Source organism: Sciurus vulgaris (assembly GCF_902686455.1).
Source record: "Sciurus vulgaris genome assembly, chromosome: 18".
Lineage (NCBI taxonomy): Eukaryota > Metazoa > Chordata > Mammalia > Rodentia > Sciuridae > Sciurus > Sciurus vulgaris.
Genome location: NC_136479.1, coordinates 14,825,957 through 14,842,940, shown reverse-complemented (window position 1 = coordinate 14,842,940; position 16,984 = coordinate 14,825,957).

Here is a 16,984-nt window from a genome sequence, read left to right as displayed (position 1 = left end):
CAGCACCTCCTGGGATTTCTTTCTATCCCCAAGCTAAATTCCAAGGCTGTCACTTCCCCTTTTCTTGCTGATGCCTTCAAATATGTTTATATCCCTTTGGCACAGAAAAGTCCTCACCCTTGGCAGCTGGAGTGATGAATGACATGGTGGCTTTTCACCTCCCATCAGCACTGGGAGAACAGATTACCAGTGCTAAGAGTTTCTTCCCACACCTCTTGGAACTCCCTGCTGTTGTGTTTTATGTGTCTCTCTTTACTCCTCTAACTTGTAAACCCCGGAAAGAAAGAACCATCAAATTCACATATCTAGTGTAGAAGCTGGCACTTTAGATATCATATAAATGTTTGCTGGATGGGTAGATGGATGGATGGATCCATGGATAGATAGGTCAATGGGTGAATGGGTGAATGGGTGAATGGATAGAGGGATGGATAGGTTGATGGGTGGAAGGGAGGGTGGAGGGATGGACGGAGGGATGGATGGATGGATGGATAGGTCAATGGCTGGATGGGTGGATGGATAGGTTGATGGGTGGATGGATGGGTGGATGGATAGGTTGATGGGTGGATGGGTGCATGGGTGGGTGAATGGATTTATGGGTAGGTCAGTGGATGGATGGATGGATGGATGGATGGATGGATGGATGGATGGATGAATAGGTCGATGGGTGGGTAGATGGATGGGTAGATGGATGGATGGATGGGTGCATGGATGGATGGATAGGTCAATAGGTGGATAGGTGGATGGATGGATGGATGGATAGGTCAATGGGTGGATGGATGGAAGGATGGATGGATGGATGGATGAATAGGTTGATGGTGGATGGGTGCACATGGGTGGGTGAATGGATTTATGGGTAGGTCAGTGGGTGGATGGATGGACGAATAGGTCGATGGGTGGGTAGATGGATGGGTGGATGGATGGATGGATGGATGGATGGGTGCATGGATGGATGAGTAAATGGATAAGGGACAGATGGATAGGTAGATGAATGGATAGTGAGGGAATATCCCAGATGACTCTCAATAGAACTATTTCTTACCATCATTCCAATCCAAATCCTACTCAGCTCCTATTCAGAAAGACATACAGTTCTTCTAATGGGCTCCTCATCTCTACTGTGCCCCCTGCTAAAATCTGTGATTCATGCAACACCCAGGAAGGTCTCTGAAAAGCACATCTCATCATGCCAGCCTGACCCACTCTACCTAAAACATGCCAGTGGCTTCCTACTGGCTTTAGAATAAAATCTAAATCCTCCGAGGGCTTCCATGGCCCCGCAGGCCGTGCTACCTGACGAGGTCTGGGCACTCCAGCCATCTTTCATTTTCTCCAGTGAGCCCAGTCCTTCCTGCCCTGGGGCCTGTGTCTGAACTTGCTGTTCTCGCTGCCTGGAGTGCAATTTTTGCACAGCTGACTCCTTCCTCCTTCGGGTCTTAGCTTCAGAATAAATCCTTAGGGGAATCTCTACCACCCCACCCTTGGCCCAATCTAAGTCACATCCTGTGTATTTTCTACCTGCTTTATCCACATTCGTGGCAGCCCTGGTTGAACCCTGGCAGCGTTGTTAGTTAGTGTCTGACTTCCCAGCTAATCGGTGAGCTCTGCCTGGGCAGGGGGGGCATGAGCCATGTCAGCCTTACGCACTGCAGTACCCTTGGTACTTAGCGAAGAGTCAGTGCTCCAAAATAGTCTTAATAAGAGGCTGGACGATGAGATGGGCAGGCATGGGATGTGTCTGACTTTTCATCAGAAGGAGCATGTGTGAGGCCAGTAAGCAGGCCTCTTTCCCTTTCACTAAGCATGGCTAATACATAAGTTTAGGTACAGAATCATGGAACCTGACTATCTGGGAGTTTGATGGAACCTCTTGATCATGAAGTTCAGCTTTATTTTACATTTGGACAGAAGGAGCCTGAAAGTAGAAGACACTTCCTTGTCCAGGGTCACTGTGGTAGGGACTATCAGTTACCTGAACAAGGACATTTTCTTTGTCCTTTTGAGCAGAAGCCAGATTCTGATATTGGTGGTGGTATGCCCAGGTTTTCAAGAAAAAGAAAGACCATATTTGCCAGCCTCCCTTTTGGAGAGGGAATGTCATGTGACAGAGTTCTGGCCAATGAGATGTAGGTGGGATTGGTTTGGTGTGGCTTCCAGAAACTCTTCTTCAAGGAGGGTCTGTCTTGACAGGCATGCCCTTTACATGCCCCCGCCCAGCTTTCTTCATCTGGAATACAAGCATGAAGGCCAGAGCTGAGGTGGCCGTTCTGTGCCCATGAGGCAACCTTAGGGATAGAAGGTACATGTTAAAGAGAGTAGAACATCAAGTTAGGAGTTTGGAACGCTGCTGACATCTGGGACCTACCGATTAGCCGTGGAGCACCTACTTCTGCATTTTATATCACAGAAGACAAAATTAATCCCTTATTTTCATCAAGCCATTTTTGTTTGAATTTTCCATTTTATGCAACCAACTCTATCCATGATGATATGGCCACTAACAAGCTACTGGCACATCCAGGACTTGAAGTCAGAGACTCTAAACTGAATGTCCTTTCTTTGTGCCACCAGGAAGTTGGTGCATGGGCCACAGTGGGCTTGGTTAAGAAGGGCCACCCTGGAGACAGTGCTGGAAAGCAGCTACTCTGTCCAGAATAGCAGCAGCAACTGGGAAGTGGTTGGTTTGCACATTCTTCAGTTCCTTGCTGACCCACTGACTGGATCAGAAGCCCCAGGATGGGACTTGTGTTCTCGCAAGCTTTCCAGAAGACTCTATTGTCCACTGAAGTATGGGATTGACTATGTTGATACTGTTGTGTTACTTAAGGAACACCCAAACAAAGCAGGTCCTTTCTGCAGCTTGGTGAGGCTTCTGTGGGCTGCAGAGGGTACAGAAGTCACCTCCAGGGCAGAAAGAAAGAAGGGAGCCCCCTTGAGTTCAAGAATACGTGCATCCCCACCAGCAAAACAGGCACATTACACTTGCATTTTTATTTACCAGCTATCAGAGTATGGGCTACAGATCAGTAGCATTGACTTCACCCTGAAGTTCGCAGAAAATGCAGAATTGCAGGTCCCATCTCAGAACTACTCAGAATCCGCATTTCGATATGATCCCCAGGTGGTTCACACGTGCATTCAACTCCTCAGCCCAACTCAGTTGGAGACTGAGGACAGGGACAGGGTGGTTTAGGTCCTGCTCCCTGAAAGTACCTGCCTGAGGTGCTGGGGGGAGGAAATGCACCCGTGTCTGGTGCCCAAAGGAAACCAGGACACAAAACTGACAGGGTAGCTTCGCCGAGGCCCCTGTTCCCTGTCCATCCACCCACCCTCTCGTCTTGCTCTACCTGATTTCCTCCTAATGCCCTCCTCGCCATCTTAGTGGTTGGGAGAGAGGGTTCTGGAGGTGGATCTGCCTCGATCCAACCTTACAGCTTCTTGCTGTGTGATCTTTGAGCCTGAGCCCTGGCACTGCCTTCACGGCGTTGTCATGGAGATGAACGAGTTAATGCCTCCGGGACACCTAGCCCAGAGCGTCCCAATGCTGGATCCATATCAGCATCACCCGAGGAGTTTGCAAAAAGTACGGATGACTGGGACACCCCAAACCAATTAAACAGGCACCCCCAGGGATGCAGCCCGCGTTCCTATTAACAGATCAAACAAGAACCTCTGCGATCTTCCGAAGGTGCAGCCACGACGGAGCCGCGCACCTACAGCCCTGGCAGGCACGAGCGAGCGCTCCGCCGCAGCTGGCTATTGCTAGTCATGCTGGCTGCCCTTCCGCGCACGCGCCAGCCCGGCTCGTGCCTCTGCCCAGCTCTATCCTTTGCCTCAAATGACCTGCCCTCTCTAATGGCCCGACTAACAGCTCCTCTTCCAGGATTCCGCAAGGGGCTGCCACTTCATGCAGTCTTCCTGATCCCTCCAAACCGAATGGACCGCTTCCTCCTCTGGGTTCCAGTATAATTAAGCTGATAAGAAAAATACTGACTTTACCCTCTTACAGATTATCTAACCTATCCTGAACACCATGTTGGGCTGTGTGGATATTTTCTTTTCTTTTCTTTTTTCTTTGATTTATTTATTTTTCACTCACCACAAACATTCTGTAAGGTTGGATGCATCAAAAATCCCTTGGGATAGGTGAGGAGATAAGGGTTCGTAGAGGCACAGTGGCAGCTGGATTTTGGGGTGCATGCCTGTAATCCCAGTGGCTTGGGAGGCTGAGGCAGGAGGCTTGCAAGTTGGAGGCTGGCTGCACAACTTAGTGAGACCCTGTCTCAAAATAAAAAAGTAAAAAGAGATGGGGAGGTCGCTCAGTGGTTAAGTGCTCCTGGGTTCAATTCCTGGTACAAAAGGAAAAGAAAAGAAAGGAAGAAAGAAAGAGAGAGAGAGAGAGAGAGGAAGAAAGAAAGGGAGGGCAGGCAGTGACATGCCTATAATCACCCAGGTAGAAAATTGTGGAAGTGATATTTGCACCCAGACCCAGGTCCTCCAGAGCTTGGGCCCTCCCCACTGTCCCACTCTGTCCTCACTCTCTGCATGCCTGTCTCCTGTCTCCTCCTCCAGCACATTATGATTTTCAAGAGCAAAGACTGCATATAATTTATCATTGTATTTCTAACACCTGGGACATATTAGATACAGGATAATGACTTAATTAATCCGCTATGAAGATAGAGTATGATATGCAGCCACCACCTAGCTTGTGCCAGGCCATCTGCTCACCACTCTCCAAATATTGGGGCAAGAAAGTAGAGAGCTGACCTGAGAACCAGGCCCTGGGGTGAGAGCCCGTCCCCGGACCCCAGCACGGGTGACCCCTGGCAAGTCATGGAATCTTCTAAGCTTCCTCTCTTTATCTGTGAATGGGGACAACACATGACCACTTTACAGGGTTGAGTTATACACAGAAGACACTCTGCACAGTGCCGGGTACACAGCAAGGGCTTACTCCGTGTGGGCTGCCGTGAGCATCTCCTGCTGACCTCATGGTCACTGTTACTGTGTTGTTATTTTCTTTTGGGGCGAGGGACCTGCTTCTCAGAGGTGGCTGCTTGTCAGAAGACACACAGCTCCTTAGTGGCAGAGCAGAGACCAGAGCCAGGTCCCTCTGGCCCTGGGGTTCGAGCTCTTTCTCTCCAGGTTCTCTCAGGCAGACAGAATGGCTCGGTGACCTTCATCCCACCACCGGAGGCAGCTCTGGCCGAAGGAGCGGGGAGTAGAAGGACTTGCTGGAAGGGTTCATGCTCGCCAGGCCCCTGCATCTCCCTGGTTCCCAGGAGAGGACAGCTGGCTGCTGCCACAGAGGCAGCTTGAGACTCCATGGCCTGGAGGGCTGATGGCCACAGAGTCAGGAAGAGTGGGCAGTGGGGTCTGGTCACGCCCAGGGAAAGAGGGGACGCCAGAAGGTGGGAGATGCTATGCAGGGGAGGGGTGGTGGCAGCCCAGGACGAAGGCCAGGGACAGAAGGAAAGGTGGCCAGGACGGTGGGGGGCAGGGGACCAGGGCCTACAGGAGGGCTCCTGGTGCGAGCTGATCTCTCGGTGTGGAAGAGCGGTTGCCATGACGACGCAGAGCCAGATCGATGCCTGGCGCGGGAGGGAGCCTCCGGCGCCGCCCACTGCGCCCCTGCCCCCCTGAGCGACGGGGAGGGACTATCCCCCGAGGACCCAGGCAGCAGTGACCCACAGACTGCCCCAGAGTGTGTCCTGGTGAGGATAAAACAGGGTCCTCCTGCTTCTGAGGACCTCAGCTCAGGAGAGATGGGATGAGGACGGGTTTCCCGAGGGGGGCGGGCCTCCTGGCTGTTGTCCCTAAGGTCGTGCAGGAACCCAGCGTCCCCTCCCTACCCTCAGGCGCAAAGTCAGCTCCGAAAGGGATCCTGAGGCCTGGGTCCAGATTCCTTTCAAGGCCTCCTCTTTCACCACATGGAAAAACCACCCCAGGAAAGAGATTTTCTCTGAGGTCCTCCCAGCCAGAAAGCAGAGGTTTCCACCTATTGTCCTTATGAGGCCAGGTCACTCTTTAGTGTGACCCCCAGGAGCAGAGCCCAGGGAATACCTGCCTGCCTCAATATGTCTCCCCACAAGCCAGTTAGAAGGGTCTAAATTTCCAGTCAGGGTCCTTTCTTTGAACTTCCTGTAAAAATTCAGCGAGTCAATGGCAGCAATGCTATAGAGGCCACAGACCTGGGGTCCAACGTGAGTCCTCCACTGAGTGTATCTTTAATCCTGGCAAGTTATGGGACTTCTCTGAACCTTTGTATCCTTCTCTGAAAAGCAGGGACTGGAAGAATTTTAATATATTGGAGTACTGAGGTCATTAAATGAGGTATAAAAAATAAAAATATATTTAAAAGAAGTCATTATGTAAAGCTCTGAGTCATGTGAGTGGAACATTAGCCCTGGCAGGGAAGGGAGTTTTGGGAAGCTGGTGGGATGCAGCGAGCCCCTCCTAGCCGCTGGGTGCTCTCCCAGCATCACCCAGGGTGGGCTCCTCATATCATCCCCATTTTTCAGATGGAGAAACTGAGCCTCGGAGACATTAAGTATACTTATCACTGAGAACACACTGAACTCCAGGAACCTGGAATTTGGAATTTGAACTTGGGTCTCTCTGCCTCTGCAGTCCTCCCTGAAGTTATAGTTGTAAAGCAGTTTCCTGTCAGGAGGGCCAGGCAAGGGGGCCAGCCTGGCATAAAGATGGAAGAAGATTTGTCCTGAAGGCAGTGGGCAGCAGGTGGGTGGGTGAGAGACTGAAGATCCACTTCACCCATCTCCCCTGTGGACGTCCCAGGAGAACGTCCCAGTGAGCGCAAGTTCGAGGGGACAGATGGACGCCCGGGGGGTGGGGTGTGAATAGACAGCAGCAGTATGGCATGGCTTTTGGCTAAAGAAGGGAGGGCAGGGCAGAATGGTGGGCCAGTCACCTGACTCGAAAGCAACACGCCTCTCCTCTTTCTGGTTCACAGGACTTTCCCAAAGGTTGCACCGGGGCGGTCAGACGCAGGTCCCACTCGGTCACTCCCAACTCCCTGCAAAGTCTGGCATCCCTGAGGTGCAGAGGGAAGCCATTTCAGAGCAAAGCAAGACACTGATGTAGAGACCAGGACTTCTGCAGAGGGGAGGAAGGAGGGAGACATCCTCAGTTTGAAACGGGAGGGCCGAGCGGAAGGACCGCACAGGTGCCCAGAGCTCCCAGGAGATTCCAAGAGACCCAGAGCTGTCCAGTGCCTGGCAGCGGCCCACGAGCTTCCACCCTGGAGCTGAAGCAGTGGGTGGGAGGCTGTGGGTGGGAGCTGGCCCTGCCGTGAAAGAGAGGGGCGTGGGGAAGAGGCTGGCACGGAGGAGAAGCCAGTGAGCTCTGGGCACGAGCAGCGCCGTGCATGCCAGCCTTCTGCTGCCTGCTTTGCCATCTCCCAGAGCAGAAAGTTCTGCTCTTACTCCAAAAGCAAATAAATGCGCTGCACACAGCAGAATCTTGCAGGTTAGGGCGCTCCTTGTATCTGCTGCTGGTCCCTTGCAAGCTGTTTGACTTCCCAGGATCAGTGTCTCCCTCTGAAAAACAGGCAGAGGGGGCATCTTCCCTGGAGGGGGCGGCTGGGCTTGAATAAGATGACACGTGAATGGTAACTTAAAATGACTGCTGTCCCGCAACTCCGACATGCAAAGGGGTTTTGTGAGTTCTCCTGGAATCTTAGGGATCTCAGGGCAGGGGGTGGGATGGGCTCTGAGGTCCCCAAGGAGGACACGTCACTGAGGTTGGGAGAAGAGACTGTGGAACCTGAGGGAGGTGGACGTGGTGTCCTGTGAGGGCGGAGGGTGTCCTTTCCACAGGGCAAGGGGACATCAGTCCATTCTACTGATGAAGGGACTGAGGCTCAGAGAAAAGTTGTTACCCAAGTCCACCTGATCACCAAGTTCCACCAAGTGGCGGGACCAGAGTGCAAGTTCAGATGTTTCTGCTTTCCAAACTCAGGCCTCCCAGATTCAGCCCCCAGAAAGGGAGGCACTTGAGGGTAGGCAGCTCTGGGTGCTGGTCCCACCATTACCAACTTGGGCAAGGGACGTCACCTCTCTGAGCCTGTGTCCTTATCTATAAAGTGAGGCTTAGATAAGCTGTCCTGCAGAAGAGACCTGAGCAGTGTCAGGTTCAGGATGGTGTATCAGGAACAAGATCTTCTGGGAGCCAGAAGCCCTGGACTCTGGTCTTGCCTTGCCTCACCTTGCTGTGTGACCCTGAGCAAGTCACAGTCTCTCTGATCATTAGAGCATTAGAATTCCCAGGGAAACTTAAACCATCAGAGTCGTTCAGCTTTCCTTCTGGAGATTGCGGATCAGCGGGTTGGGCAGGAGGCCTGCACGTTGGAACTCTTTTCAGCCCCTCAAGGCACTGAGTGTATAATCGGAGTCGAGATGATAACAGTGCTTCTGCAAGACTGGCCCCTGCACCAACAGCATCAGCGTCACCAGGGATCTTGCTACAGATGCAAAACCTCAGGCCCCTGTGGACCTACAAAATCAGAAATCTGGCGATCGGACCAAGGGATCTGTTTTTAATAAGCCCCCCTGATTCTGATGTGCACTCAAGTTCAGGGGACCCTGGGCTCTGAGGTCAAAGATCCTAGTCATATGCATCAGAGGGGGAAAAGAGGGTTAGGTAGGGGCAAGGGTGACATTGGTGACATTGGAAAAACGGAGTTGCAGGGGAGAAGAGATGCAAAGAATCCAGAGATGGCCTCGGACTTTCCCTGGGTGGTTGGCGCTGCAGTTCAGGAAACCTCAAAAATTTAAAAGGTCTAAGAAATCAAAAAGGTCTCCAAGGAATTGCTTCTCAAAACGGGGCATGCGGTGGGAGGGGTTGACGCAGCAAATGAGGGTGGGGCATCTTCCTGGAAAGTCCATTTACCAGAAGACGTTTTAGGGAGAAAAAAAGTTGAATTATTTCACTAATGAGTAATAGAAAACATGACAGTTAGATTAGAGCAAATGGAGAGATGGTGGCAGCAGGTGTCACCTGCCCCTGGGCTTCTGAAGAAAGAAAGCCTCAAAGCCGTTTCGGACCTTCGGTGTTGGAGACCCAAGCTTAGAGCCCAGGGTGACCAGTTCCCACTTCCTACCATGGAAAATGTGACCATCAACGAGTAACGTGATGGATCTGTGGAGTCGTCAATGGGTTGATTGATTGAACAAATGGTGGAGTCCATTCCTTGTGCCAAGCACTAGACCAGACACCAAGGATCTGCCAGAAACAAAACCAGGCAGAGTTTCTCCCCCCAAAAGCTTATAGTGTAGTGGGCGATGGGGGTGGGGGAGGCAGGGTCAGACATTAATCCGATCTTCACACAAATGGATTGATAATGGCCAATTGTGACCGTGTTCTGATCAACGAGAACACATAGAATAAAGTAAGGCCAAGAGAGATCTCAGAGCAGGGGGCAGGGACCAGACCTGCAGGGAGGTCGGGAAAGGCTGCCCAGGAATGTGCCCTTTGAACTCTGACCTGGAGATAGATCTGAGAAGCACCCTGTCTGCCTGTGCTTCTCAGCTAGACTGGACATCCCTTTCTCCTGACTCAGTTTAACCCTGCCCTTCCCAAGGGACTGCATCCATCCAGTCCCCTCCAGGAATCCTGACCCTGGGCTCTCCATCCTCTGAATTTCCAAGGTTCCTTTCCCAACACCCGCTGGAACAACCAGCTCTTGATTTCTGGTATTTGGGTTCCACCTACATGATGTTTTTCATAACCAGGTAACACCAACACAAGAGTTGACTCAGGTCCTTCCATCTGAAAAAGAACAATATATTTTAAAAGAAAGTTATTCAACATCTTTAAAGGAAAGCCAAAAATAAATAATGCCAGGAACATGCCATAAATAAAAGGTAATTGTTAAAATGAGTGCCTACGCCTTTACTATAAGGGAGACCAGCAAGAGTCAGAGTGGGTGAAGGGACCAAGCTCCAGGAGACATTAGCATTGTGATAGGTCAGAAAGGCGGAAGAAAATGCAAAAGGGAAAGACATTATCACTTTGTGATTTGCTACATGTCCATCTAGCTTGTGAAATGACTTTACATGCTGGGTGTGGTGGTAGGGGCCTGGAATCCCAGTGACTCAGGAGGCTGAGGCAGGAGGATCACAAGTTTGAGGCCAGCCTCTCCAACTTAGCAAGACCCTGTCACAAAATAAAAAATGAAAAAGGGCTAGGGAGGTGGCTCAGTGGTAGAGTGCCTCTGGGTTTAATCACCTGTACCAAACAAAGAACAACAGCAACAACAACAACAACAACAACAAAAGGAGAGACTTTAGGTTAAACAGCCTTTAGTAGTAAACAGCATTGAATTCTGTTCTTGTGGCTGGTGTGCTGTTTTGATTTGATTTGGGGAGGGTACCAGGGCTAACAAAATTGCAGAATCCTGCAGGACACAGCTCTCTTCTCTATTCCATAGCACCTCAGCAGGTGTTCAAAAGTTTCTTTTTCAAGAGGAAGGATTTTTGACCTGCCATGGCCCACAGGGCTGTGGTTTATTGAGTCCTTAACCTCTTCTTGACCTGGGCTGCATCTTCACCTGCATTAGTGTCTTGCGTTTTTTCCACCACAACCCTGGGGACAGAGGTAGCATCGTCATTTTAGTTCTACAGAGGAAGAGACTGAGGGTCCAGGCAGGAAAGAAAGAATTGGTGAGGCCAGTCCAGGAAGTAAGAGTCAGGCTGGAGCTCTGGTCTGGCACTCAAGTGCCTCTGGTCAAGGGCCTGTGGTCACCGTGGCCAGATAACTTAGGCCATTGGGACACAGGGGGGTGTTCAGAGCTGAACCGTTCGTTCCAATGAACAGTGCTCACCTTTGCAGAGGACACCCACCCCAGAGGATTCTTCTGAAAATAAAATGAAGACCTAGATGTGAAAGGAGGAGGAAGGAGAAGAAGAGATGCTGTGCACCACGGACAGCCACCCGGCCGGCCCCTCCATCTTGAGACTCTAACTTGTGCAGCTCGGCTGACTCTGCGGCTCCCAGACACTCTGTTTCCATGCATCGCCGTGACGCAGTTTGCCACATATACTGCCTGTATTCCCGTTCATAGTAAAGACTTGAACTTTATTTTTGATGCATTTACTTGTTGAAAATGCAAAAGCTACAGAAGGGCGTGCAGGCAGGTCTCCGACTTACGGGGGCCCAACTCACGACTTTTGTCCTTACCATGGTGTCCGGATCCTTTGCATTCCCTAGAAATGGTACTTCGAATTTTGGATTTGGTTCTTTGCCCCAGGGTGGCGATCTGCATCACTTTGCTCTCTGGTGACACCAGGCAGTGGCAGTGAGTCACAGTTCCCAGTCAATCACGCCATCCCGGGGACAGCGACTGAGATGCGCCGGCATGCCGTGTTGCTCTGCTGTGATGTCTGGTCTGTTAGGTGTATTAAATGCAGTTCAACTTATGACATTTTCAAATGAAGTGGATTTGTCATAACACAACCCTACATAAGCGAAGGAGCAAGACCTCTCCGTCCACCCCGTCAACCCACTCACCTTCCAGACACACTACCAATGTCTTGTGTGTCCTTCCAGAGGAAGTCTACGTGTGTGCGTGTGTGTGTACACGCATACCTTTTCAAAAACAAATGAGAGACGAATGAAATTTTTTTAATGCACCATAAAACCCCCCAAAATGAGAGCTTATCAGACAGAATATTTGGCCAATTGCTTTTATAAATTAAGAATACACCGTAGAGCTTGCTCTGTGGCAGAATATTCAAAGCCTTCTTTTAAAAGCTGCTCTGCATTTACTGCCCAATTCTTTGGCTAGTCCACAATTGATGGGTACTGAGATGGTTCTCAATAGTTTGATATTATAAATAATACAACATTAATAAACTTCCAATTGTCTTGTGAATTCTTATATCATCTTTCCACTGTGTTGAAAAAAAAATTCTCCAACCAGGAAATCACAGGTTAGACAGGCTAATTATTTACTTTTCTAATTCATGTGAAGATAGATAGATGAAGTTGGTTGTTGTAGGGCACGCCTGTAATCCCAGCGGCTCAGGAGGCTGAGGCAGGAGGATGGCAAAGTTCAAAGCCAGCCTCAGCAATTTGGTGAGGCTCTGAGCAACTTCATGAGACCCTGTCTCTAAATAAAATCTAAAAAGGGTGGGGATGCAGCTCAGGGGTTAAGTGCCCCTGGGTTCAATCCCTGGTACCAACAAACAAACAGAAACATAATCTATAACTATCTCAATAATGGTGCTACTCCTATGTGTCACCTGTCATTTTGCTTAGCTCTGATACCATGTAGCTACTTTTTAGGAAACACTGGCCTCCGGGATAGGTTCCAAAGGTCTTCCCTCTACTCCCCTCTCCAGACTCATTTCCCAGTTGTCCTGTATTCTAGTCCTGTTGGATCACATGCTGCCTTAGATCTACCCCTAGTCTGACCATGCCCCAGGACGTTGCCGGCTGCTCTCTTGCAAGAGCCAGCGTGCTTTGTACCTTGGACAGCTCCCACCCGCCTCCAGTCACATCACAGCCCTCCCCTCCAGGAGGCCCCAGCTGCTTTCTTCATCCAGACACCAACGCCCCGCACGCCCACACACCTCGTGCCTGCTTCCTCCCACGCAATCAGCACGTAAAGCTAGAGTGGCCAAGTGGCTGAGGGCACTGTCTGGAACACAGTGACCGAGAAGTCACCCAGTGAGAAGTTAGGTCCATCTCAGTCCATTCTGAACTTCCAGACTTTTCCCATCATCCTTTCTTCTTTAACATCTCTATGGAGATATAATCCACACATCCCACAATTTTCATCTAAAGCGAGTGATCCCGTAGTTTTTAGTGTGCTCAGCCCTGGACCACCTTCGTCCTTAGCAGCTTCAGAACCTTTCACCACCAAGAAAGAACCTTCGCGACCATTAGCCTCGCTCCCGATTCCCTCCCTCCCTCCTCCATCTTCTCCTCCCACCTGCTGCTCCCAGGAAATCACTTATTTACTTTCCCTTCCATCTGACTATAATTATGTGTCCTTTGGCCAACATCTTCCAAGGTCTCCGCCCACCTTCCCGCCCAAGGCTCTTTCCCAACATTCTAAACACCGAAGTCCTCGCAGCAGTAAGGATGTCCTTGTGGCCTCCCCCTTCCTCTTGTTCTCCATCTCCAGACACACTGGCCTCTTTGCTGCTCCTCAGACACATCAGGCAAGTCCCCATCCCCCCGGCCATTCCCCTCTGTCACCTCTTCCCCCGATCATCACCTGGCTTCTCGGTTTCATTCGGAACGCTGCTTGTCATAACCCCCGGGCCATCCGCAGCCTCGATCCCAAACTGCTTGGCAGTTCTTCACTGTTTAAAGCGTGTGGCTTCCTAGCAGGATGCTGATCTTTGCTTCTCTGCCCCACTGAGACGGAGGCTCCGTGAGGACAGGAAGTCCAGTCCCTGAGCCTGTGCCCCACACTGAGTGACAGTCAGTACGCACTGGGTGGACTGATGAGGGACTGCAGGGTTAAGTGCAGGGCAGGGACATTTTTCAGGTTTAGCACATGTTTAGAGAGGACCAGAAAGAGCCCAGAGGGAAGAAAGAAGGCAGGAGAACAGGAAGTCCAGAGGAGTATTTGTCATTGCCATGATTCTTTATTGAGGTGTGATTTATATCCACAAGACCTGTGGGGGTAAGTGTATGATTTTGAGAGTTTCTGTAAATTCCTACAATGCGCATCCATCACAATAGTTTCAGGGCTCTTAGCAAACCCCAGATTCCCTCCAGCCCATTTGCCTTCAATCCCTGCTCACAGTTCCAGCACCAAGTGACCTCTGATCAGCTGCCTCATTCTCTGATTTTGCCTTTTCTAGAAAGTTCCTGTCAATGGATTGTGCCTTGTGTAGTCTCTTCTGTCTGGTTTTCTCCATGGTAGGTCACCCTGATTTCAAGACTCACTCATGTCAGCCAGACACGGGCTGCTCATTCCTCAGTATTGCTGGGTAGCATTCCTTGTATGAAGAGGCCACATTTTGCTTATCCATTTAGAAGTTGACAGGTGTTTATTTTGCTTCCACTTTGGGGCTATCATGAAGGATGTTGTCATGATTTCCATGCACAAGTTTTGGGGTGAGCCTACGCCCTCAGGTCTCCGGGGGAACACCTACAAGTGGAATTGCTGAGTCATACCATAAGTATACGAGGACTGTGTCATCCTAAGACGCAGATTATATTTGGAGTCTCTACGCGGGCCTTTAAATATGGTATAGGAAAATGCACGTAAAACTCAGCGTGAGCAGCAAACTCAACTCCAAGTCTGAAGTGTGCTGGCAATTCTTCATGCCTGGGCCTGAAGTCCATTTGGACCTGTTTGATATATCGTCTGCAGGGAGACGGTGAAATTTGCCAGCCTTCAGACTAACAACTGAGCCTGATTTTTCACCCAGTGATTCTAAAGAAGTTTCGTCTTGGCAAAGGATCGGGAGAGGAACAGTTGGTGGAATCGATTGTGGCAAAATGACGTGAGAAGTCACACATTCTATACCAGCTCAGGAACACAAACAGGATCGGTAACCTGCAGTGAATGAATTCAGCTCGGGGGGACTTCCTGGCCCACCAAGGGGCTTCTATCCTGGCCACCGTCCCCAACAGCAGAGGACTCGAAACCTGGGCCTTTGCTTCCAGTTCTCAGATTCTGCTATGGGTATCCCCACAAATCCTTTCTTCAGGTTTTAAACTTTGTTGTCATGAGACTCATCATGAGACAGAGCAGACTGGGCTGTAGGGAGCATTTACAGAAAGCTTCTGGCTTTCAACTCCTGGCCTGCCGCAGCTGTTCCTCTGATTTCAAAGCCTTCAGCCCATGAGGGTTGACATCCAGGTGGAACCTCAGGGTGGATCTCCCAGCCCTGCCCCCAGCCTCCCTCATGAGAAAATGAAATGCTTACCGCCGCTGTCCTTAGAAATCTTTTGTAGCATAAAATCTGTATTGGTCCTGGGATATATGATTTTGGCTTCAGAAGTCAATCCCTGATGTTCTCAATTGAACAATGCCCATTTGGAAAAAAATAAAATAAAAATAAAAAAGCAGACTGAATGCAGAGCTTCTCAGAGATTTGGATAAATACATATCCTCTCAGAATGGTTCCAGCCTCCGTGCGAAGAAAAAAAGACACTGAGAAAATGATCAATCGAGGGGACAGGGTTATTTAAGGAGTTTTTGTCTGATGTAGCCAAAGTTCTAGCTGAGAAAAGGGCAATGGAGGCTGTGGTGAAGGTCTGAGGGGCTGGGAGGTGTGCAGAGTGCTGGCAGTCCTTGAGAGTCCACTGGCATGGGCTGGGAGTGGAAGCAACAGGGGCCTGGTGGCTGGGCTCTGTTCCCTGAGGACAGGGATGCACGGGTGTCTGAGAGAAAAAGGTCCCATGCTGTAACTCTGGGTGCTCAGAGACCGTGGTAGTCCATCCTGTGTTGTGTCAGCGGCATGCCTGATGCTGGTCCTGTGTGAAGAGAAGAGGTTGGTTTGGCGCTCAGCATTGGAGGCTGAAAGTCCAACGTCGCCCAGCCCCAGCTGTTCAGCATCTGGCAAGGTCCTTCTGGAAGAGAAGCAGAAAGGGAATCGGCCATGTGCACAGAGTGCCAAGGCGTGGCGTGGCCTCCACTTCTAACAACTCACTCTCGAGGACGACGTGAAAGCCTTCCGAGGTGCTCCCGCGATCGAATGGTCCTCTGCTCGCCGCCCCCCACTTAAAGTTCTGCCCCTTGTTAACACCATTACGTTGGAGACCAAGATGCCAGCCTAGGAACCTCTGGGGGACAGTCACTCCATATCTGAACGAAACCACAGACACACTGGGGTAGAGGCAGGGAGAGGGCGACCTCTGATTCACTCTCCTGTGGCGTGTGGTGGGGCCCTGACTTGACACGATGGTGGGGAGGCAGCACTGCTGCGCAGGCCCAGCTGCAGGGCTGGGTGGCCTCACTTCCGGCAAGGGATCCAATCCGTCTACACTTTGGTTTCCTCATCTGTAGTGTGAATATGCTCCTAATGACTACTTCTTAAATTTACTGTTAGGATAGGGGCAGTGCTCACGTGAATATGGAGACGGCATTTGCGACACGTGCGGTGTCACTCGATGCTGTTGTTGTTGTGGCTGAGGGTCGCCGGCCTTGGCGAGCAGCCACCGACACCATCGCCGGGTTATATATTGGTGATGTCAAGGGGGCTCCCGCAAGAGCTGATGAGAACTGAAGTCTGGGAAGTCTCCTTCAGAGCTGGGTGAACAACCCCGCAGGAGAGACCTGGCCCCCAGCAGGGAGAGCTTGAAGGCTTTTATTATGCAGATGGGGTACCAGCCAGTGAGACAGGAACTGCCACTCTTGCCAGTGACTCCTTATGCTGTCAGCTTCAGGGGCTTGGGACATATGAGCTACTCCAAGAAGAGGCTGCTGTCAACATCGTCAAAGAAAGAACAAAGTTACCAAGGAGCTTAGCAGCTGAGAGTAGAGCTCCTTGCATTCAAATCCCAGCTCGGCTACTTCCTGAGTTTGGGGCAAGTTAAGTTTCTTGGTGTCTGAGTTTTTCTCAAGAGCAAAATGGGAATAAAGACAACAATTCATATCTCATAAGGTTCTGTTGAGCTCTGAAGAGATCAATAGCCTAAAGCAGGCACAGTGCAATGCCCAATAAGCATCAGCAATCATTATAGTCTCGTGTAAGACAAAGGAAGAAACGGCAGCTGCAGGAATATGGCCTTCTTACTCCTGCCAACAGGGTGGATGACCCTCTTGTTCAGCTGAAGGCAAATGTCTCCACAAGCTCGCTCTACTCACAATGGCCTCCTATCAGTTCCTAGAACCTGCCTGGTTTTTTCCAACTTGGTGACTTTGTACGTTTTCCAAAAATCCTTTTCCTCCTGCCCTTACCCTGGCTAATTCCTCATCATTAAAATCCTGCTCGAGTTTCAACTGCAGACCATCGCCCTTGCCCACGAATGTCTAAAGCAGACCCCGGCGTCC